At 46.1% G+C, this 10804-nt stretch overlaps 2 long non-coding RNA genes across 2 annotated transcripts; both read left to right on the forward strand.

Moving 5' to 3' along the window:
* Positions 1-294: 294 nt before the first annotated feature.
* Positions 295-6442, forward strand: LOC113962336. Its single transcript, XR_003532519.1, has 3 exons — positions 295-975; positions 1551-2695; positions 6102-6442. It is a non-coding gene; the product is annotated as an uncharacterized LOC113962336 (long non-coding RNA).
* Positions 6443-6543: 101 nt separating this feature from the next.
* On the forward strand, positions 6544-10315 carry LOC113962337. Its single transcript, XR_003532520.1, has 2 exons — positions 6544-9248; positions 9976-10315. It is a non-coding gene; the product is annotated as an uncharacterized LOC113962337 (long non-coding RNA).
* Positions 10316-10804: the final 489 nt, after the last annotated feature.

Raw genomic sequence — 10804 nt, forward strand, 5'->3', positions numbered from 1 at the left:
TTTTTCGTGTTATTTTTGGAGAATTTGGTGGGTTTTTTTGGGGGGGGTTGGGTTCTGTATGTTCCTTTGAGTGCATTCATGGTGCTGGATTGTGTGGGGTTTGTATGTGCCTTCAGCTCTGTTTTTGTGCTGGTTTGTGGGGCTTTTCCATTTTCCTTTTTTCTGGGGATTCTTGTGTTGATTTGTGGTTTCTGTGGTTTGTGTGTGTGCGTTTTTCTGTGTAGATTTGAGGGGTTTCTGGGTTTTGTGTGTGAATTTGTAGTTTCAGTGTGTTTTGTGGCTTGTGGGTTTTGTGTGTGTCTTCAGTGGGTTTATGTGTTTGTATTCATGGGGGGGGTTCTGTGGGTTTTTTATTTGTGTGTGTGGTTTTTCTGTGCTTTTATAGTTGTTCTTGAGTGGTGTGTGTGGGTTTCTGTGTGGTGTGCTGGAGGTGTGGGGTTTTTTTCCTGTTTAAAATGCCACAATATTCCTGAAGCACTCCTTTTGTGGCCTAACCTTGTCTTTCCTACATCTGTAACAAAAAACTCTGTCCTTTTACTGGATTCGTTTTTACTTACTGTGCAAGACTGTATTTTAGGATTTTAAAATTAATATTTTGTTCTCTTCGACCATGTTGGGAGGAAGAAGGGATGGAATGAAAGCAACTGAAGAGACACTTTTATTTTGGATGATTCTGAGGCAACACTGAATTTATATCATATGTATTTATTTCTGACAGATATCCAGCTTAGCTCAGCTGCTCAGATGAGCTTTTTCTTAGGAAGTTCGGTAAACCAGTGAAGAATATATCCACGACTGGAAGATCAAATCCTAAGAATATCACTTTTCTCTAATTTTCTGTGCTGTTTTCCCTGTTTGCAGTTGATTGCCAAGGCTGAGAGGATGAGACTGGAGAAGACTAAGCAGACAAGCAAACACATTCACTTCACTGATGGCAACTAACCAGGACTGATGATCTTCCAGTGTGAACTGCAGGTATTTCAAACAAACCTACCAAAAAAACCAGCCCCCACAGCCACCACTGCTCACAGCGACTAAACCCGGGCCCCTGGAGCCAGAACTCTGCGGACTGCAAGTGTGAAGATGGGTCTGAACCCCCATTTTTGAATAGGCTGAATGTTTACTGCTTCTGAGCCTTCCTAGGTAAAGCTTTCTGGAAAATGTGTATGACAAGATTTTTGCTTTAGTTCACTTCCGGGGTTGTTTTTTTGTTGTTGTTGTTGTTGTTCTGTTATTATTTTTTTTTTGGAATTTTTTTTTGTATGCTGAAGTTTTATACACTAGGTTATAAAATAAAACGCTTGAGAAAATTTCAGCTGTGTATCTCTAATTCTTCCATTTGCTTTATGCCACCATAAATAATAAAAGTGGTAATGCTGCATAAACCTCTCTAGGCCTCTCTTTAGCCCATCAAACTGTTTCAAAGTACAGGAGAATAATCTTCCCTGTATTTTCAGTTGGGAACTCTGTCGTGGAGAAGTCTGGGAGAAAATTTCCTTGTATAAATACACACTAAACTGAATTTAGCTTTTTTTTTTAATTTGTTTTAGAAGAATCTTCGGTGGAAGAAATAATATCTTTGTTTGATACCTGTGGTTGCTCTAGCTCCAGAAGTAGTTCTCATTTGCAGATAAGTGTTAAAAGTCGGGTAGTTCACAGGTTAAGAAGGTGATTTTAATGGCTTTCAAGTATTTCATGGGAGACTGGCAATATTTTAAAAATCCCTGAAGGTAGAACTGGAATTCTACACGAGGCTGCACTTGTGAGTGACTCAGCCCTGCTGGCAGGGAGGGAGTGAATGGAGAGGATTAGCACGACTCAATGGAGAGGGAACAGCAGCGATCAGGCTGGAGATAGCAGGAATCCAGGGGGGAAAAGTGCAAGATAAGGGACGAACAAAAGGGCTGGAAGGGCTGGAGGGGAAGAGCTTGCTGATGGTTCTTGGAATTGGTGTGTGGGGGATTCCTCCCAGGGGAAAGGTGGGGGAAGGCTAAGAACTAACCCAGGCACTGCCCTGTGGACTCCTGCAATATTCAAGTGTTTAGTCCAATCGCAGCATTTTTTATTTATTATTATTATTTAATCTTGAACTCCTCCCATCCTAGGTGGGTAAGATATTTGATGACACATAAAAAGTCATTTTCATACCTACCTATGAAAAGAATTGATCCATTAATGTTTTTTTCTCATTATCCTGCTAAAAGACAGTTTGTTTTCTTTTTCCACTTCTGTGAAGGGGAAAAAATTAAACCCAAAAACTTGCTCTGGGTAAAATGTTTGGGATTTTGCTGCTGAAGTTCATTTGAGTCAAAAATATATCCGTGTTATAAATAATTCAGTTCATAAATGATTCAGACTTTTTATGTGTGGTGGAGAGTGGAACTGAACTGCAAAAGCCCAAGTCTGGGAGTTATTGGTCTTGTATTAATATTTTCTGACTTTAACACACAGAAGTCACCCTTTCTGTCCCTTTCCATATTTATGCAGGATAATTCCTTACACTTCAACATGAGTTTTCTTTTTCTCCTTTTCCAAACTAGTGCAGCAATCTGCTTCAGCAGGGAAGGACAGTCGGTGTTTATCACTTCCTGAAGAAGTTCATAACAGCATTTTTGCTCTTAATTCATAAATCAGGAACGGAGAGGATGGTCTAGATGCTTTTACAAAACCTTGGATTCTCAAGGATGCCAGAATGGTTTGTGTGGTTTTTTATCTTTAAATGCATGTGACAGTTAATTTTTGCTGCTGTTATCCTTCCCCATCATATGCTGAGGAGTCCAGCTATTGAGTTTTACCCTCCCAAGACTTGCATCCCTAAAAATTATTCATATTTCACCTCTAGGAACTTCCCACAGTGACTCTTCCCTTTTTTTTTTTCCCCAAGAAATACACTTTTACTTAACAATTCAGGATGATACTGCAAAATTATAGGAATTCCTAACCTTGGAGTGCTCATTTGGTTTTGCTGATTTTTCTGCCTCCCCCGACTGTTTTGAGAGAACATCATTCCACATCCATCTGCCTGGAGCAGAACCCAGCATCGATTTTTTTGCTCTTTGTGACCCAGCACGGGGCTGAATCTGATATTATTTTTAGCACTCATATTTCTACTTCTCTCCCACGAGTTGCAGACTCTGCGTGGCAGCAGCAGGACTGGTTTTGGTGGAACACCTGCCTGATATCCCGGGATTCCTGGACCTGCAGGTTTTCAGTAGCACAGAACATGATGCTTTGCCCCTCCTGCCTGCCTCTGCAGTGTAGAAAAACCTTTTTAAATTTGATTTTGCACCCTGTGTTAATGTTGAAGTTCAATTGTCCTCATCTTACTGTCACCTGGAGTGAGGCTGTTCTACCTGTTTTATTTTACACAGCCAATCCTGGTGTTTTGGGGTTTCTTTTCCCCCAAGATGTAGTCAGTACACTAGTTTAAACAGGCTTTAAGGCATCCTTGAAAGCCAGCAGGTAAGTAAATTATCTTTTTCTAGAGAAGCTCCAAATGAAATTAGAAAATTACCCTCTGACAGATGACAAAGGCACTTGCCTGCCCACGCCCCTGAAAACAACATAGGGCAGTGTCATAATTGCTTTCCTAAGGGTACCATGGTGTCTAATGATCCCAGGCACGATTAAATCATGGGAATAATGCTGCACAGTGCTGGAAAAGTAATTAGATCAGGTATGCTTGGGTGACTTTGAGATGTGCCTGAGTGAGGGGGTAATGCAGTTACCTACAAGTCGCTGTGGATGGGTGTGAGGAAGTCGCCAGCTCTCCGGGGACTTGGCAGCACACGAGTTTTTGTTGGTTGGCAGCAGAGCCAGGCCAGCTCTCCTATTCATCCCTCCCTGGCACATGCAGCCGTCACCCAAGTCGCACCAATCCCTGCAAAACGAGGGGAAAAACAAGCCGGAGAATCTGGGAGAGCTTTGCTTCCCGTTGCCCGGGTAACCGGTTTTGTGCCGGACAAACGTCGGCTGCGCTTTTATCGCCTTTTTACGGCGTTTTTTTAGTGGAACCAAACAAACATCCGAGCGGGAAAACAACTGGGAGAGGGGTACGGGGGTGGGACAAAGCAGCCCTGGCCCCTTGGGTGTCTCCCTGGGCGGAGGGGCTGCCTGTATTCCTGCCGTGGGGATTCTCTTCCCTGGCCCCGTGCACCCCTCAGCGGTAGCTGCCTGCCAGGAATGCTGTTTCCAAATGTTTCCTTGCAGCGTGCAATCCCGGTGATTTGGGCTAAAGAAAGGACTTGGAATGCAATCAGGAGTCGTGAGTGGGATGGGGAAAGCCTTCCAGCGTGGTGTGATTTAATTAAGGTCGTTCAACTGCCCCTTCTACCTCTCTGGCCTGCGGCTCCGTGGAATTCAGAGGGTCGGTTTTACTCTTTTTTTCCAGGTTTTTAACTAAGGCTGTTCCCTGACTAAGGCACTCTGGGGAGTCATCCTGGGGATGGCTGGGGGTGGGGGTGGCAGCCCCGAGGGGTGACAGAGAGGCTCCTGCCCAGGATGGGCTGAGGGGCCCCGTGGGACCAGCAGAGGGCAAAGCTGCTCCAGCCGATCTGGGCTGCGGGCACAACACAAAGCTGAGGGCACTGTGGCATCCAGTCTGTTTGGCTGATGGCACAGATAAAGCCAGGTACATCTCTTGGGAGAAGGGATGGTCCAGTTCTCCCACCCTGTGAATAATGGATGGAGCAGGCACAGGCACGGTTGAATACCTTTTGGCCTCCCTGCTTTGTGCAATTTTCTCCTTTGTTTTTGGTTTGTTTTCCCTCACCGTGGCTGGTGTTTGTTTCCTTTCCCACATACACTGAAACGTGGTTCTGATATGAAAAGTTTTACCTGGTGCTTTGTGTATTTGTTTGAGTGTTTTGGGAATCCAGCTGCTCTCTCAGACCTTGCCCATCTTGTCTGGTGCTCAGTAGGTAACTTCTTACAAGGTTTAGCCTGGAAAACCTTCTCCATGAGCACAAAGTTTATGTGACCTGTTGGTTCAGGTCTGCCTTTACACCAGAAGTGATTTTTGGTGTAGAAGCAGAACTGTGGAAAAAACACAGTGAGTCTCTTGAAAAACTTAAGCGAGAGGGAATTAATTTTTATTCTTATTGATTCATCCTTTCCTTCCCTGAACTTTTGATGCCCATTCCTTTTCTCTTTGTCACTGGCTGTGGGAATTGAAGGTGAACTCTCTCTTGAACCTCCTGACCATGAGCATACCTGAAACCTTCCTTATCCAGGTCCTTTGCCACGCTCTTACACTGGTGGAAAAAACAGAATAATATTATTAGAATCAGGCCAAAATGTTTTAAATTATTTGGGTGTTGAAGCATGCAGCTGTGTAGCCTATTTGGGCTTACACTGTATCTATAGATGTATTTTTATAGCCAAATCTCTCATAACTATATATAGGTACAGCTGCAGTGGCAGAGTGGGTCATCTGCAGCTTCCAGCAGGGAGACACACGCAGAGCTGTTTTGCAGCTTTTAAGCCTGAATTTGGCACCATCCCCTGTTTCAGGTGTCCTGATTACAGCTCCTGTGCTGTACTTTATATTCCATTTATTATCCAAGTGTTTTGGCTCTGCTTGTGGCTGGGTTGGAATCTTGCCTTTAGGGAAGCGGGATAGTGTCTCCCACTCTCCTTAACTCCTACTCTATTGCTTTGCTGGTTGGGAACTCCATGTTAATTTTGTCCTAAATTGTATATATATAATTACATATATACAATCATCCTTTGTGCAAAAGCAACAATTTTAAGGAATATTCAAATACATTACAGCAACTGGTAGCTGAATGGTGCATGCAGAAGAGTGAGTCCTTCCTCAGGGAGCTTCCTGAGGAGCTGTTGTTGGAAAGGGATGGCAGGAGATTCCATAATGAGGAGTCATGGCTATGAGAGCTAATGCTCTGTGTGGTCACATTGTATATGAGACAAGAACTTTGGATGTGAGATGGCAGTTTATGGGGGGAAATGGAGGTATTCCTGCTGAAATTGGTGGTGGGCAAGGCTGGGAGAAAGGGAATGTTTTCTGTAATGTTCTCCTGGCATGCTGTGCTGGAAAGACAGCTTGCTTGCCCAGAAAATGTTGTTTCTCTCCACTCTCCCAGAGGGAAGGCTGCTGGATGGCAGACAGTGTGTCCTGCTGCGTGGGCAGATGTTAATCAACCTGTCTCACCACGGTGGTTCTGACACGGGCCATCACCACCTTTCCAAATCTCCGTGGCTGCCTCATCCAGAGAGGTCCTGACCCAGGTTCAAGGGGTTAATTTTGAAAACAATTTTTTTTTCCTCGTGTCTCAGGACTGTCTGGTTTTAGCCGTGATGGGGATCAGAAGTGACAAGGTACCGCAGGGGAGCTGTTCTCCTGGGTTTGCATCATGCCTGAAGCCAGACCAGGAACGTCCTGAGAGGGACTGATCTGCCAAACCCATCAGACAACATCACTTTGACCAAGTAGCTCTGCTTCCCAATGAGAGGAGCTTCCCAGTTTTTTGGCATTCACCAAGATGTTTCCTGAGCCAGTTGTGATGGAGAGAGTGACCTGGTGGCTCTGTGCAGAGTCAGGACAGACCCTTTTGGGGGGGCTGCAGGGTCATGGAGAGCATGACTAATATTCTTGGCCTCAGCAAGCTGACTGGGTAGTGTGACTGCAGTGTCCCTTGGGAACATCCCGTGTGTGCTGTGGAAAAGGCAAGGAGCAATTATGTCAGAAGGAAAAGATGTTATTTTTTCAGTGCCATGGCTCTGCTGTGGATGCTCAGAGACGAGCTCGCAGGGATCTCTCAGACTAAACGTGTCAGATGTGTTGCTATGGCCAAATAAAGATATTTCTAAATTGGTATGGCTGTTAAATACATGGGAGATAACAGCAATCTGAGAAGCACACATGACAGAAATCTAGTGAGACCAAATACTTGGTTTGGACCGAATTAGAGTTTTTGGTCTGGTTTTTAAATGCAGCAACTCAAAAGGCCTTTTCCCAGAGTAGAAAAGCCTCTTTTGCTGTTTCAAAGCTTAGCACAGAAAGCTGATACACAGAAAGGAAGATACAGCTTCCCAAATCTATCTTTTACAGAAAATCAAAATGAGGATCCTGACATAAGGACAGGACAAGACCCAAGATTGAAGCCACTGCATGGCTTTCAATATCAAAATACAAAGCCCAGCATTACATGACACTAATCTATGCCATAGCACGGGCAGCTTGAGGCCCATCAGGTCCATCTGATGAGGTTCTGCCACCATCCCATCTGTTTTGTATTCATCTGTCACCGAGACTTGGAGCCACTGAGGAGGAAAAAGAACTGGCAGTGTCACGCCATGGCTTTCTGACATCCTTACAAGCACTGTGGGAATTGCTAGAGGTTGTTTCCTGGTGCTTATCAGGGGCATCAAAATGTAACTAAATACCACGTAGGAGTAAATACTGTTGTTATCCAGCAGAAGTCCCAGCCCCAAAACTGCTGTTACACCATGTTTCAGCTGTTCCTGAATGTAAGGAGATGTGTGTTGGGCACGCTGTGTCAGCCTCCTGCCAGTACAGTCCAAATCCTGCTGGAGGGTCTGCTACAACCACTAAGGAAAAGGGTACAGTGTGGGCTCTCTGAGCTGGAATGTGCTGCTAACACTCCGTGCAGTTGTCTCAGCCAAATCTTCATCTAATTTGCTTTAACAGCAGATGTTAAAAGGAAGAACTAATCAAAGCAGCCATATACCCAGTGGGACTGAGGTTTCCTTGAGCTCGGCACTCACCTCCAGCAGCAGCAGCAGTTGGCACCCAGGGAAGAGGGAAAAAAAGTGGATAAAGAGACACTGAAAGTTGCCTCAAACAGCCCCTGAGTCTCTGGAGTGCAAAGCATGTCTTTTAACTCCTACTTTTTATCCCTTCTAGTAGGCTCTTTTCCAGTCCTTGCTGAGGAGTAAATGCTTTTTCTGTGTATTCCCCGCAGGCTGCCCTACTTTACACCATCACCTTGGAGATGGAAAACACAATTCTCTGCAAAATCTGCTTGTCACGATTCCCAATTTTTTTGTATCAGAGGGTGAGGCAGCGAAACCCTGACCCCGCTGAAATCCCTGGGCGGTCATAGCTGAGTTTGGCGCGGTGGGGGCTGAGGCACAGAGAAGTATTTCGGACATTTCTCGCAGGTCCCGGCACGGCTTTGTGCGTCTCCTTTGTTCTCCGGCAGTTTCCATGGTGCTCCCGCTTTTGTGTGCAGACCTGTCTGCGGGCAGCACTTCTTCTCCAACGCCGCCCGCACCGGATGATTTCCCGAGGGGAGGCGGCGCATCGCATTGCGTGCCCGCGCTGCAGAGCTGCCGGGCATCAGCCACCGCCGGCATCCTGCAGCCTGGCACTCGGGAACCTCGGGAAACTATGGATTCGGGTGTTTTAAAGGAACGGAGCAATACGCATTAACCCAGCTCAGCCCTTCGCCGGTCGTGTTTAGCAGTATAAGAGCAGGGCTCTTATCCGAGGGGGTTGTTGCTGTAAAATGAGAAGGCAGGGCAAGAAGCAGCAGCCATGCCGCTGTTTGCTGCAGCACTCTGCAAATTCGATCTGCAGATGATCTGTAGGTGTCACAAAGCATCATTCCCCTCGCATAGACGAGGATGAACTCATTTATCTGTTACCCAGCTGTTAATTCTCTGCTGATCGTTCTGATGCCGGAGCACTGACCTCCTGAATGGCATCAGCAGGGAGGAACTCGTGGTCCTCACGTCAGGCACAAAGTCAAAATAACCTGTCCTCTGGTATTGATGCCCAGGAATAATATCCCTCAAGAAACCTTGAGCCTGCTCAGAGGATCACAGTAGAGTGCTTAGAGCCCGAGACTAGAAATATTTCAGCGGGAAAACCGGTTCTGTGCATCTTACAGGCTGTTCATCCAAAAGGAACTGGAGTGTAAAATCACTGCCCAAGTGAAAAAGCAGGCGAAAGGGCAAAGCTGTGCCAAGGGGGGATTGTAACTCCCAGGCACAGCAGAGAGTACATTAAGTGGTGGGAATAAGGCTGGAGGTCTGTTTAGCAGGAATGCACTTTAATCCGGGACCTGCAGATATCAATAAGAAAAACATTAATATCAAAATATAGAGAGAATATCACTGGGGGCAAAAGGGTGGCTAAGAAAGAGATGTTCTCATCACAAAAGCTAAATACTTGGAGCAGAAAACTGCTTTTCTTCGCTAAGGTGAAGCTTGTACTGTGGGCTGGGAGAGAACAGGCTGCTCCCCAAAGCTGGACATGGAAATTGGTAAGCCTTGGCAGAGGTTTTCAAGGATGCCTAGGAAATTATAATGCCCAATTAAGTAGGAATTTGTCATCCAAGTCCCTTAGGCAGTCCTGAGAATTGCAGCCACTCTGCACTGCATCTCATTTTCAGACAGATTTTTCCCTTCTGCTTCTCTTTGCACTCCTCTTCCAGCACCATCCGCAGCTCCTGCTGGCACAGAGCTCCAAGCAGGGCTTGGACACACGGCATTCCAGCAGCCTCAGTGGGGACAGGAGAGGAGATAGTCTGCTCCTGTTGAGGCCATTCAGAGCTGGAGCTTCTCTGTACTAGCTTAGCGTCCTAGGAATCCCTGGGAATTTTATTATGTCCTTGATTTCCTTCAGCAGCTCCACTCTTGGAATGGGCTGTGCCTGGGCACCAGAAGTGAGGGAAGCCCTTCACCTGGCAGAGGCTTGGGAGGTAAGAAAGGAGTGAAAAAGCCTCATTATTTTGGAGATAAATGGTAAAATAGATTTGCAAGAAAACAGGAGGGAAACCTCATTCTAAATGTGAGCAGGAACAGCATCCCAAGGTTTCCTGGGAGCCCCGCTCCAATATCACCTTTAAATATGGAAGACTTGCTCATGGCCAGAGCACTGTTTCCCTCTCACCTGGGTCTTAGTTTTCCACTGATTCCGTCTGATCCAGCCTTCTCAATGACTAAATCTCCATTTCCCACAACCTGCTATCAGTTGTTATTCTTTCTCAGCCCTCCTCCTCATCCAGATCCATCCAGTCTATCTGTGGCCCTGGAGTTCCTGAGCTGTGTTGCCAGCCTGCAGCAGGCTGGAATTGTGCTGGTACTTCCCAGGAATAAACCTATTGGTTGTGCACAAGGCACGGTGGTGGGATCCAAGGAAGGGACATGCCCTTGTGTGACAGAGGTGACCTGGACAGATGTTCCTCCTGGAAGTACCAGGACATGGAGAGTGGCACTGGAACAAATAGAAGGGAGCAGGATGAAAGCTCTCTGTTGTACGGGTTTGGAAAAACATCCTCTACACCTGTAGTGTTCCACAAGTGAGGAATAACGGTGCTTTCCCATCAAACAGCCGGTGGCTCTTGTTCAGCAAAAGACATGCCAGGTGTTCCAAAAAGCTGCCAAAAGCGTCAGCAGGGGAGGGAGGGATGCAGGGACACGGAGCTGGAGGTGGGGCTAAAGGTATTGGCTAAATCCCGGCGCAAACGCAACTAAGTAGTTTCTAAATTAATTAGCAGGTAGGCTAAATTTAGCATCTCCCTAATGCACTAGGAACTCTGGTGACTTTGCAGCGTGTGCTTCCCGAGGCTGCTTTTAGCTCATGGCACTTGGATGCGGGGAGGGCTGATGGCATGACACGGACTGGGACAGGCTCTGGAGTCCAGGGCAGGGCATCAGTCGGAATTTTGCAGAGGAATAATGTTGATTAACGGCTTTGCTACACCTCGTGTTAAAGAACAGAACTATTTTTGGAAGGGAATTCGAGTGAAGCAGCAAACTCGTTCTCTGCTGAATAAGGGGGTCATTTGTTTTAATAGCAGATCGCTGTGTAAGGAGA

The sequence above is a fragment of the Neopelma chrysocephalum genome, unplaced genomic scaffold (genome assembly GCF_003984885.1).
Source record: "Neopelma chrysocephalum unplaced genomic scaffold, ASM398488v2 Primary Assembly neopelma1_145668, whole genome shotgun sequence".
NCBI lineage: Eukaryota > Metazoa > Chordata > Aves > Passeriformes > Pipridae > Neopelma > Neopelma chrysocephalum.